General features: G+C 45.9%; 1 long non-coding RNA gene across 1 annotated transcript; it reads left to right on the top strand.

Annotated features, from left to right (window-relative positions):
• Nucleotides 1-232: 232 nt before the first annotated feature.
• On the top strand, nt 233-9,682 carry LOC148663255 (uncharacterized). Its single transcript, XR_015937134.1, has 4 exons — nt 233-327; nt 2,593-2,666; nt 3,515-3,585; nt 9,349-9,682. It is a non-coding gene; the product is annotated as an uncharacterized LOC148663255 (long non-coding RNA).
• The last annotated feature ends 4,164 nt before the right edge of the window (nt 9,683-13,846 follow it).

The raw sequence follows: 13,846 nt of genomic DNA, 5'->3' as shown, positions 1-13,846 counted from the left end.
TGTGTGTCCTGTGATGGACTGGTGTCCTGTCCAGGATGTGTGAGTGTGTGTGTCTGTGTGTCCTGTGATGGACAGATGGTACCCAGCCTGGACACCCATGAGACACTGGCTTCCTCAGAAGACTCTCACGGAGGGCACACTGTCCCTAACCCGGGTCCAGAAGAAACTACAGTGATCTAAAATTCCTGCGCCTCGGAAGGGTTTATGACGTCTATGTCCGGCGCCCGCGCCCGCGGACTGGCGGTTCGGCGTCGCGCTCCGCAGCTCGAGCTTCGGTGCGAGGCAGGGCGGGAGGGAGTCGATGTGGCCTCGGCGCCATCTTTGCTGGTGAGTCAATTGTGACCGTTGCGGTACAATAAACCATCAATAAACCTTTTCCCACCCCGACCAGTATTTCTGTCGCGGCCCACGTCCCTTACAATCGACAAACTATAAAAAAACAGTAGGCCTTCGCAACATTACACGCCATTTTTTTTATTTTAAACGTCCGTTAGATACGCAGGTGGCTCGATACCTGTCTTAACCTCGCCGGCGTCTTTATACCGGCAAGTGAATTTTATTTGGGGTCCCTCAGAATTGTGACAGAAATGTCAGTGAGCCACAATAAAAAACGAAACTTTTTTTTAAAGGCGAGTAATGGATTTTAAGAGTAACCGTGTAGCGACTGACGTAAGGAAAAAAAAAGTTGTCTTTCCCTACGAAGACGTTTTGGTACAGGACTTTCTTTAAATATCAGTTGTGCATAGCGTTTTACAAAAAGTTGATGATGATCTTGGAGATAATTGCAAAGGAAAATTGAGATAACTACCAAAACATTACGTGTGAAACGACAGGACAGAACTTTGAACCCACAAAGAAACAAAGGTATGAAATATTGCCTCGTCATGGGGGGTTGATAATTGTAATAAGTGTTCCTAATTTTCGTAAAGAAATGTATATTATGGGAGTCACACGTGAGATTTAGTGTATATACGTTTCATATTGTGCATATATACGGGGTTAAAAAGTGGAATGAGTATGATTATAAACTCGTGTGTCCTATAATCAGATAATTTTTGAACAAGCTTTGATTAGACAGGTGAAAAACAACATCAGATCCTTGTTTTTAATATATTCTTAGGTCTGAATATCAGCTTCTCCCCTCTGGCCAACATTTCAGGGCTCCCAGATGTAGATCCCAAATTGAAACAAATATTCATTTGTTACCCTTATTAAGACAGTTAATAGAAGTGAGTGACCAGGGTAAATAAAGGTGGGTCAGTGTAAACTGTTTATTCTGCACCAGACTCCGTCATGTGTGATATGTCATGACTTCTTATATTAAGTTTTATCTTTATATTTAGTTATACATGTGTAATAGATGCGATGTGTGTCCATAAAAAGGTTTCTCCAGGGGAAAATCAAGTTGGTTTTAAAACCGGGTTTCCTTTTAAGGGTACGTTTGCATTACAAGTGTGGTGTTTTTGCCTTTTTATCATATTTCGGATGTGAATCCATGGTATTTTTGCCGAGACAAGTTGCCTTTTTATACGCGGAGGGATCTGCTCGTGAGATGTCCGCTTGGTCCATTTCTGAGCTCAGTATAAGGTGTAGAAAGCATGACTGTCATCATGACCCGCCTCTCACCCTGGCCCGAGCTTGAAGCATGCCCCCTTGTGCAGGGTTAGAGGTGTGGAATAATGTTGTGACTATTGCTTCATCAATAACATGCTGATTGCATGTTTCTAGATGGGTATAACAGAGATCTCAACTACTGAGGGGCCTTACTAATAATTGCTTACACTCATATAGCGCTTTTCTGGACACTCCACTCAAAGCGCTGCACAGGGAATGGGGAATCCCACTACCGCCACCAATGTACAGCCCCCACCTGGATGATGCGACGGCAGCCATAGTGCGCCAGAACGCTCCCCACACAGCAGCTCTCAGTGGGGAGGAGAGCAGAGGGATGAAGCCAGTTCAGAGAGGGGGGTTATTAGGAGGCCATGATTGGTAAGGGCCAATGGGAAATTTGGCCAGGACGCCTGGGTTACACCCCTACTCTTTTCGAGAGACGCCCTGGGATTTTTAATGACCACAGAGAGTCAGGACCTCGGTTTTACGTCTCATCCGAAGGACCTCGCCTGTTTACAGTATAGTGTCCCCCGTCACTATACTGGGGTATCAGACCGCAGGGTGAGCGCCCCCCTGCTGTCCCACTAACACCTCTTCCACCTCTTATTAGCCAATGAAAAATGGTAGCTTCCTCAGAGACACCGCAGGAAGACAGGAGTTTGTGATGAAAGTTCAAGAGGGATGGCCACACCCTAGTTCGGTCAGACTCGGCTGTCGATATTTTAGCAATCACTCCTGACTCCTCTCCTGAAACACTGTCAATACTGCACGTGATCCCCCTCTCACCCTCGCGTCCCTCTCTCACCCCGTCTCCACCTGTGTAGCTGCCCCCCCTGGTCACTCCTCCTCGCTGTGCAGGGGGGTCCCAGCCTCCTCATCCTCTGGCCAGGAGCCCTCAGCCAAGAGGGTTCAGCCAGATCATCACTCCATGATCCTTTCAGTATGCTAAATTCCTGGTGTTGTTTTTTTTCTCCCCAGAAAACTGACTGTCCACCCCACCTCTGCGCTAAGTGGACGATGAAGTCAGGTTCCAGTGTGCCTGGTGTTTACAGGTAATGCTTCAGACTGGTCGGCCTCACCTCAGGGTGACTGGGCGTTTGATATGATACAGTTGCAATGCTGAGGCCTGTGACTGTGATGCTGTAAGGCTACAGGAGTCTCTCTGGAGATCCTGAGTGATTTCCGGCGTTCGTGCGGAAACACAGCCCCACCCTCCCGCAGTGTCCAGTCCGCAGAATTTCCTGGAGACGTGGTCTCGCCGATGGGCGACCCCGCCAGCGAGAGACTAGCTGAGGCAGGATGTTCTGTACGGTTCAGTTAATTAGACGCGCACAGATGTTGAGCTCATCGTCCTTTTAATTGTGCCATCTATGCTAACTGTAGCCGAGATCGAACTATCAAGGTGACAGATCAATAATTTTAAATTAAATAGATGCATGATATTGCTAGCGCTGATGCAAGAGGCAAGTCAGAGGAACTGAACACAGAATGGATAGGAGTCGCAGTGAGTGAGAGAGGAATGAGCTAAATTATTTAAGAGGATTAAAACACTGAAGAACAGGAGACACAGTGAGAGAGAGGAGATCACAGGAAATACCTCAGTAACAAACATACTAACACACAGGACAGGAGACACAGCGAGAGAGAGGAGATCACAAAGAATCCCTTAGTAACAAACCCACAGGACAGGAGACACAGCGAGAGAGAGGAGATCTCAGGAAATACCTCAGTTTTAAGTGCAGACAACCGGACAGGAGACAGAGTGAGGAAGAGTAAATGAAACACAGTAGGATTGATAGGAGACGGGTTATGAAGAGATGGGACACACAGAGATGGAGAGAAGGGAGGCGACAGTTGAACTCGCTGGCGGAGTTAATTGACGCTGCTGTTTCTTTGGCAGATGAAGTCGGGGTCCAGAGTTTCGCTGACGTGGCAGAACCGTCCCAGCTTGGTCTCCTCCCATTCCTGCAGGTCAGTGCCCCTTCAGTCAGACCCTGTGTTCGGGGAGACACACAGGGAAGTCGCACACTGTGAGAAAAGGCTCCAGAGACATCGCCGAACCACAGAATAGCTCCAGAGCATTTGTGCACCTTTTGGAATTCTTCACGTATAGTGAAAGGTGAAAATAAAACCAAGAATGGGTGACGCGTCTTTACACAGAGGCGGGTGGGGAACAAGCTGCCCAGCCTTGTTGTTGATGCCGATACCCTGGCTTCTCTCCAGATACAGGTGGATTAAATCATGGGTCCAATTAATCACTAACTACCAGACAGGCTTGAAAAACCGAATGGCGTTCTCTCGTTTTTAGCCTTTCTTCAGTTCTTAGAAAACCTGCACGCAGAAAAAAAATAATTTGCATTGTTTTACTACTTCCAACGGTCAGGTCTGTGGGTATTTAAATCTGACTAGAATGTGTATTGTTCAAAATCTCTTGTTCACTATCAGTGTTGTTGTTTTTAGTGTCATTCCCATTACTCCTGTGAGTTTTATACCGTGGTAAAGAGTTTAAAAAGTCCTCACTTTGTGCTGCTCTCGGTTTGTTGACAGTGGCGTACTCCAGTGGCGTAGTGTGATGTCTGTAGAGAACAGGATACGGGTCAATACTTATGTTAACTTATGTTAACACCATACTGAACAACAGGGCTCACTGTTCACACGCGTATTGACACTGTTCAGACGACAGGACTCACTGTTCACGCTCGTATTGACACTGTACACAACAATAGGATTCACTGTTCACACTTGTATTCACGCTGTACACAACAGCAGGACACACTATTATTACAAATGTTCACACTTGTTTTAAAACTGGACAGAGCAGTAAGAAGTTATCATGATGTTTTATTTCTGCTAGTTTAATAGATAGAAGTAAAAGATCCTCACTTTGTGCGGCTCGGGGTTTGTTGACTGTGGAGTATTCAACAGCAGTATCTGTCTGTGTTAATTCTGCCAAGAATAAAACACGTGTTCTCACCCGTTAACACTGTGCAGAGCAAGAGGGAATTCAATGAGTTAACACTGTACAGAACCGGACTCACTGTTCACACTTGTATTGACACTGTACTGAACAACAGGACTCACTGTACACACTCATATTGACACTGTACTGAACAACAGGACTCGCTGTTCACACTCGTATTGACACTGTAGTGAACAACAGGACTCGCTGTTCACACTCGTATTGACACTATACTGAACAACAGGACTCACTGTTCACACTTATATTAATACTTTTTTGATTAACAGGACTCAGTGTTCACACTCCTGTCGACACTGTTCGCACTCGTATTGACACTGTACTGACCAACAGGACTCGTGTCGACACCGTTCACACTCGAATCGACGCTGCTCACACTCGTGTCGACACTTGACACTCGTATCCAGTAATGATTGCCCAACCCACCACTTAGCAGAGCTCCCGGTGGTGGGGCTGTGGTCCAGGGGCTCTGCCCCGACTTCACCTCGCACTGACCTAGCAAGCCCGCGCACCACAGGCGTCTCGCCACCCCCCGCCGCTGCCGTTTGAGCCCTGCCAGCCCTTACACGCGAGAAGGCAAAACCTACTTCCGCCCGCGGGCCCGGGATCCTGGATCACGGAGTAATGGCATTCCTGCGGTGTCGCAGTTCCTGAAAGGTTCCAAGTAAAAAGTAAAAGGTAATGAAAGGAATGCATTTTCATAAGAAAGATAATACCGATATGCATGTGATAATCTTCCTTATATCATGTAGTGCGTCATTTGGACACTTTGTGGGCTTGAAATACAAAGAAAATCATGTTCTATGGTACAAGATAAATACAAAACTTAAGCTTTTATTTTAATTAGATTTGTTTATAAAGCATAAGCAATCATTTATTACATTAATATATGTGAAAATAACATTTTAGCATCATACGTTTAGTTTATTTAGTCCCTAATGCCAAGGACTCCAGCTGTCTTACAACCACTGCCCTGTTTGCCTCACCAGACACGATCTCTATTCTGTTGTAATCCACGATGTTCTTCAGGTGATTTATCATGTCCTTCCTCGCCTGTTGAGAGGCCATCTTGATCTCTTCTGCCGTGGCGTGCTTCATACACGCCTTCTTCAAGTGAGCAGGAAGCTGATCAAAAGTATTCAGGCACGTCTTGCACACCAGGGGAATCCTCGCGGGTTTCCTTTGAAAATAAATAATACCATTTGTGTATAGAAACAAGCTAAGACTGATTTCTTAAATTATCCTTAATTTTCTCTCTCATAGTTTGAGCATAATGATTTTATTGCATTTATATAAGAATTGCTCATTGCTCCAAAATAAATTATGGTTTCATAAAAAAAGTGAACACTTACTTGGTCTCAGTCACAGACGTTCCAATAGAAGCCATTGTGGAGTTCAGCAACTGCAGGTCCTAGAAGTGGGGAAGGAATTTTAAAAGAGAAATTGAATTACAGTACAGAAGGAATGGCTGAGGGATCACTGAAATATATATATATACAAATTCCAAAGACTGAGTCCATATAGAAACAACTGCCTTTCATATTCAGTATAAGATGGAGAGATGAATTGGCCCTGAAAATCCACTGCAATGAGAAACTGCTCCTGCCATTGTATATGAACAAACATACATTCTCATCTATATTCATTTGCAGTTACACTATTGCAATTAATCTGTATCCATTCTGCATTCATATCTACTAGAAAGAGCTCTCAATTAATTAAATGCCCCATTGAACTGGCCCTGATTATACAATGCAAGGAGAAGTCTTCTAAGCCAATACTTGTAACCAGAAAGAGGCTGTATTTCAATTATACAATATACAAAACAATACCATTTAACACAAAGATATATTCCACACCTCAGCATGCACATGATGAGATTCTTGATATTAGATTAGTAAAAACAATATCAATGCACTGAGAGACGCTTAAGAATAAAGATGCATCTGCCTGACTGCATATTAGTTTTAAAAGGTTATCAGCAAATGCATTTAAAAGTAAAAATGTAAAGTCTTACCTCTTGATCGTAGTGGTGATTCAATATCCAGGACCTTAGTCAAGTCTCAGAGTTACTGTACCTCCTGTCTCGATTGCAGGTGAAAAGTGAAAGGTATATTGCACTCAGCAGAAAGTGACACCGAGCAAAGACTCCACCCCTCCCAGAAAACAGCACTTCCCTTTGGCAAAGCAGTGGGTGGAAGAAGCCTTTGCTACCATTATCAAACACAGAAATCGTTATAATTTAATTTTAAAAACATGGCTAAGCATGGGTTTAAAGTATATTCAACAGTGCAGGTGCATTCAAAGAAATAGAGTTTCCCAAGCACTCGGAAAGAATTACCATTTCCAAAGATGTCTAGTCTCAAGCATTAACATCCAAAGTACCTGTCTTAGCTGGGGCAGGAAGTTTGCCAAGCCACCTGAAAGAATTACCATTTCAAAAGATGTCTGTTGTAAGCCAGGTTCAATCATTACCATCCAAAGTATCGGTCTTCCCTTGGGGCAAGAGGGTTTCCTGTGTGTCTAGGATGTGTACTTCCCTTAAATAAAGGATGAATATGGGTACCATAGGTATTAAATCTCTCAAAGCTCAGAGTTAAACTAAAAAACCCTTGGTGAGTGTGTTATAACATGGATGGGTATTTATAGTCCAGTGCCTCCTATTTTACTAGAGATTCTGTTTGGGATTCAGAACTCGGGATCGAAATACTCCTAGGTACAGAGTAATTTAAACACCTTCCTGCTACCATGATCAGAGCAGTATTAGATTAAATTTGTCATTTATTGAAAGCCCAGTTTTTAACAATCATTTTCATTTGAACTTACTTTTTTCAAAGAAGGATCTGAGGTTCACTTCTTGAATGAAATCTTTTGACAAGAGGTAAGACTTCTATTTTACATTTAAACCCATGTTTAGCTGTGTTTTTTAGATTTAACTGAACCAATTTCTGTGTGTGATAATGTCCTTGAATTCTGACAACATCACACTAAATTACATGATATAAAACAGCTAATGTTTCTAGAGATAAAATTTCTGGGATGCTTCTAATTACTTTGCATTACCAGGGACAGTTTAATTCACCTTGTACAGTACTGAAAGACCAAAATGCTTTTATTAAAAGTTATTTAACATTTTATAGAACTTTGTCTACTATGGCAACATGATGAGCTTGGCCACTTATCTTAGGATAAAGATAGGATAAAGGTTTATCTTTTGCACCTACCTGCCCCCCAGGGAAGGCCAATGCTTTCTACGTTGATGGTTCCCTACAGTAGACTGTACCTTATCTTTAAAGGTAATGTATATTGACCCAAATCAGTTTTGGAATCCAATCTACTGACGAGATGGAGCACATCCTTTTTTCAGGATTTTAGCATCATATGTTTAGTATATTTAGTCCCTAATGCTGAAAGAAATGATCATAGAACATTTGGACACTTTGTGGGCATGAAATACAAAGAAAATCATGTTCTATGGTACAAGATAAATACAAAACTTAAGCTTTTATTTTAATTAGATTTGTTGTTAAAGCATAAGCAATGATTTATTACATTAATATATGTGAAAATAACATTTTAGCATCATACGTTTAGTATATTTAGTCCCTAATGCTGAAAGAAATGATCATTTGTTTAACACGCACGGGTCTGTCTCAAAGGATGCAGTGCTCCTGAAAGGGCTCTCAAACCCTGCATTTCAGATGCCTAGCTGTATCCCTCACATGTGGCACCTCAGAATGACTTCTAACCTTACCTGTGGTGTTTTCAGTCCCTATTGCTCAATGCATGGTGTACGTACTACATACATGTGTCTTGAGAATGAGGAATGGGCCCCTGAGACAGTCATTTGCCTGTTTCACAAATGATCGTATTTTACTAGAGATTCTGTTTGGGATTCAGATGTGCATTCGGATTTATTGGTACATGCCCAGGGCAGTAAGCAGTCTGAGGATTTATTTCCAGACAGCATAGAGCAGTGAAGCAGTGAAGTAGTGCATAAAGCATAAGCAATCATTTATTACATTAATATATGTGAAAATAACATTTTAGCATCATACGTTTAGTATATTTAGTCCCTAATGCCAAGGACTCCAGCAGTCTTACAACCACTGCCCTGTTTGCCTCGCCAGACACAATCTCTATTCTGTTGTAATCCACGATGTTCTTCAGGTGATTTATCATGTCCTTCCTCGGAAAATAAATAATACCATCTGTGTATAGAAACAAGCTAAGACTGATTTCTTAAATTATCCTTAATTTTCTCTCTCATAGTTTGAGCATAATGATTTTATTGTATTTATATAAGAATTGCTCATTGCTCCAAAATAAATAATGGTTTTATAAAAAAGTGAACACTTACTTGGTCTCAGTCACAGACTTTCCAATAGAAGCCATTGTGGAGTTCAGCAACTGCAGGTCCTAGAAGTGGGGAAGGAATTTTAAAAGAGAAATTGAATTACAAAACAGAAGGAATGGCTGAGGGATCACTGAAATATATATATATACAAATTCCAAAGACTGAGTCCATATCTCCTTTAGGTGAGGACAGACTGGATCAAACAAAAACAACATTTGAAGTGAATTGCAAATGTATTGAGTTGTGATGCAACTGTAACTTGAACCTAACATGACTGGGGCGTGCATTTTTGAAATTGCATTTTCACAGCTGAAATACAAAATGAAGCTGATCGCAGTCCAAACTCAAGGTATTGTTGTAAAACTAAATATTCAACATGTTTCTACCTGTCCCTTTTCAGCTCACTCAGAAGTCCACAGCCTGCAGCCCGGTGCCTCTCTGTCTCTCCCCCTCCACACTGCTGGTCCAGTGGAGGTGCTGTTTGATCCTGCAGGATCTGTCCAGTCTCGTATTGTCTTACTGAGCAGCGCAGGGCTCCCTGGCCCCAGGTACGAACAGTGAGTGTCAGTGCAGAACAGTTCTCTGACACTCCGCTCCCTCACTCCAGCTGATCAGGGCAGCTACACAGTGAGGGACCTTAAGGGAAGCAGTATCAGCACTGTGATCGTCACTGTGGGCGGTGAGCAGGTCTACAGTAGGGTCACTAGAGGGCTCTATATTCTTGACAGAGTGTGTTCTTCTATCATCCTCACAGAGACACTGTCACCCTGCAGCCTGAAGCCTCTCTGTCTGTCCCTTTGTTCACTGGAGAGCCAGTGGGGGTGCTGTTTGATCCTGCAGGAGGTGGAAACTGGACCTCAGTGTGTTCTGTCCAGAACAGCACAGCCAGCTGTGTCCCCCAGTACAGTTTTTTTATTTTTGATGATTAGCCATATGTTGATTATAATATTGTACATAATGTATAATTTGAACTCGATATTTTTCAGGAGTGAATGATTGTATATTTTCAGAATAAATTTCGAAACCAAATTATTGTCCCTCGATCTCTGTCTCTCTCTCATCCTGCTGTCTGTCTGTCCCTGCCTCTCTGTCTCTCTCTTTCAGCCCTGTCTGTCAGTCTGTCTGTCCCTCGATCTCTGTCTCTCTCTCTCCTTCCTCTTTCTCTCTCGGTTTGTTTGTCCCTCAATCTCAATCTTTCTCTTTGCCTGCTGTCTTTCTGTGCCTTCATCTTTGTCTCTCTCTCTCCTTCCTTTCTGTCTGTCTCTCTGTCTGTCCTGCGTTGTCCCAGCTGGGCCTGTCTCCCCGGCTCTCTGCCTTCAGCTCTGTTCGCCGATGTCCCACCAGCCCGTCTCTCTCTCAGCCTGTCTCTTGACTTGCAGGAGGAAGAGGAGGTGGAGACAGCTCCTTCGGCAGGAGAGAGGAAGGAGGTCAGTGCTGGTCCCACCCTGCCTCCTGTCCTGTCTGTGGTGGAGTTTCGCCGTCTTGTCTGTCCCTGGGTCTCAGTGTTTCTCTCTCTTTCAGCCCTGTCTGTCAGTGTCTCTCTCCTCCTCCTCTCTGTCCTCAGTGTGTCTCTCTCCTCCTCCTCTCTGTCCTGTGGTGTCCAGGCAGTTTGTCTCTCTCCTCCTCCTCCTCTCTGTCCTGTGGTGTCCAGTGGGTCAGTATTAGTGGGCTACACCCAGGCTCACTCACTGCGAGTGTGATCTCAGCAGAGTCTCTGTGCTCTTGGGACACTTGACTCACCTGTCCCTCTCCTGCCCCCTCTCTCCCTCCAAGGACTCCAGCTGGAGGAGGTCCAATCACCACCTCCTGTGAGACAGAAGAAAAAGAAGGTGGGTAATGCTCTGATCCTCTCTTTACTCCTGTCCAGTGTCCAGTCAGTGTGTCTGTATGAACCCCTCTCTCTCTCAGTGCAGTGTTCATGTACTGGAGTGTCCAGTCAGTGTGTCTGTATGAACCCCTCTCTCTCTCAGTGCAGTGTTCATGTACTGGAGTGTCCAGTCAGTGTGTCTGTATGAACCCCTCTCTCTCTCAGTGCAGTGTTCATGTACTGGAGTGCCCAGTCAGTGTGTCTGTATGAACCCCTCTCTCTCTCAGTGCAGTGTTCATGTACTGGAGTGTCCAGTCATGTGTCTGTATGAACCCCTCTCTCTCTCAGTGCAGTGTTCATGTCCTGGAGTGTCCAGTCAGTGTGTCTGTATGAACCCCTCTCTCTTTCAGTGCAGTGTTCATGTACTGGAGTGTCCAGTCCGACTCTTAATGTGACTCTCCTGTCTCTGCTTCAGAAGCGCTGGTGCATCTTTTTGAAGTCCCTGAGCTGCGTGTCGGTGGAGACAGAAGATCAGGACGAGCCAATGGAAGTGGCGGAGACCGTATCTCAGGAGAGGAAGAGAAAGGGAGAGGAGGAGCAGGCTGCTAGGAAGGACAAGAAGAGGAAGAGGAGGTGCAGGTGAGCAGACAGGGGGGCGCCGCCCGGTCGTGTCTGTGATTCAAGGAGGAGTCTCCTCTTGCTGTTTGATGTCATGGTGACGTCTGTGTCTGTGTCCCTCACACCTGCAATAACAATATTCTTTCCAGGTTCCTTTCCTGGTTCTGTGCCTGCTAAGATCTGGACTGGACTGGACTGGACCGGAGCTGAGGGACACCAAACGACTGGACTGGAGCCTAGGGACAATAGGCTGGACTGGACCAGAGCTGAGAGACACCAGACTGGACTGGACTGGAGCTGAGGGACCCCAGACTGTGCTGGACCGAAGCTGAGGGACCCCAGTCTGGACCGAAGCTGAGGGACCCCAGACTGTGCTGGACCGAAGCTGAGGGACCCCAGACTGTGCTGGACCGAAGCTGAGGGACCCCAGCCTGGACTTAATCTGTATTGTAATTTTTGTTCTTTTGTTAAGCATCATTAAAATGGTTTTAAAAAAAATCTGTTTAGCTTTTGGTTTTTTCCCTCCCCCCCACCGAAACGAACGAACAGAGTCTGTCCTTCTCTTTCATCCCGGAGAGTTTGTGGTTGACGGATTGAGGCCGAGAGCCCTCATCGTCGGCGTGCCACCAGTTGGTGGGGATATAGCAGGGGGGGCATCGTGTCCAATACTCCTTGAAACGAGACAGATTTCAAGCCACCTCCGTCTGAAGAGAAGGAAGTCGACCACGAAGTCCAGGGTGTCCTAGGAAGATCTTTAGCCATCGTTTGCCCAGCAGCCATCTCACCCTGCAGCTCCCAGCTGGCAGCCCCTTCCCCACTGGAGCCCAGCAGGTGGGAGCCTGGTCAGTACCTGGAGGGGAGACTCCTGGGAAAAACTGAGGTTGCTGCTGGGAGAGGTGTTAGTAGGGCCAGCAGGGGGCGCTCTCACCCTGCGGTCTGTGTGGGTCCTGATGCCCCAGTATAGTGACGGGGACACTGGACTGTAAACAGGCGCCGTCAAACCGAGGTCCTGACTCTCTGTGCTCATTAACAATCCCGGGGTGTCTCTGGAGAAGAGTAGGGGTGTTACCCCAGTGTCCTGGCCTGATTCCCCCCCTGGTCTTGACCCATCATGGCCTCCTAATCACCCCTGTCTCTGAACTGGCTCCATCCCTCTGCTCTCCTCCCCACTGAGAGCTGCTGTGTGCTGAGCGGACTGGAGCATCATCCAGGTGGGGGCTGCACACTGGGGGGGCTGGAGGGGATCCCCCTGACCTGGGAAGAGCCATGAGTGGAGGGTCCAGACTTATTAATTATTATTATTATTCGTGCTGCACTGGGCTTCAGTCCTGGCAGTGAGAGGGGGACTCTGTGATCAGGACAGATACTTATGACTGTATAATAATACACGATAGAAATGGAAAACAGGGTAGCGCTGTAGTCTCTTCGAAACGTTTTGAACTGCCAGAAGAAGTTTTCACAACCCGGACTCGTGAAGGTACAGGTCTTCTCCCATCGTCCAGAGCAAGGTGTATTGTGTCCTGGTGATTTTAATGTCGCGTTTCTGCTTTATTAGAGAGAGGCACTGAACTTTGGGGAACGTGACATCCACCCAGTATTACTAGTAGGTTGATAAATATAAATGTTTTTTTTCCCCCCGTATTATACCTTGCGAAATATAATATGTGTGTGTGTCCTGTGATGGACTGGTGTCCTGTCCAGGGTGTGTGAGTGTGTGTGTCTGTGTGTCCTGTGATGGACAGATGGTACCCAGCCTGGACACCCATGAGACACTGGCTGTGATGGACTGGTATCCTGTGAAGGAGTGGTGTCCTGTCCAGGGTGTGTGTGTGTCCTGTGATGGACTGGTGGATCACAATATTAATTCTCCTCCTTGATTCCCTCCTTCATCGCCAGAGTGAAAGCGGGACACGGCAGTAAAAGCTCAGCCCTGCGGGTGGTGGTCCTCTCGGCCACACGGGGGCGCTGTGGCCCCACGGGGGGGGGTTATGTTCAAGTCTCGCTGGGAATCGCACCGACGCGGGAGTTCGTGAACGTCCCAGACACCAAGAAAACGAGAGAGAAAAAAGGTCGTTTTCGGGGTTCAAGAAGCAACCCCGAGATTCAGGGAGTTTCCCCGCTGAGCTTACTCTGCCGAAAACACGCAGGTTTTATTTTTTTCCCGTGCCCCCCCCCCCCACACACACAGGCCGTTTCTGTAGCGTGAAGTTGTGTTTTTTTGCGCGGCGGTCGGTGAAGGGCGAAATTGTATTTATTTTTTTCCCACGGTTTGAAACAGAAACAGCCGGGTGGTGTTGTAGAGAGGTCGACGTGCCCGGTTTTCCTCGTCTGCGAAGCCCGTTTTTTTTTTTTGGGGTGGGGGGGGGTCGTGAGGTCCCACGCAGCGCTCGGAAAAGAAAATGGCGTTTCTTTTCCCCGCAGGACAGGGGGGGAACCTGTGTTTTTTGGACGTGGCGTGGCCCGAAATTTCCGC

This window comes from Lepisosteus platostomus, chromosome 5, assembly GCF_059453375.1.
Source record: "Lepisosteus platostomus isolate fLepPlt1 chromosome 5, fLepPlt1.hap1, whole genome shotgun sequence".
NCBI lineage: Eukaryota > Metazoa > Chordata > Actinopteri > Semionotiformes > Lepisosteidae > Lepisosteus > Lepisosteus platostomus.
The sequence above is the reverse complement of the archived record's forward strand: the minus strand, read 5'-3'. Positions and strand labels throughout refer to the sequence as shown.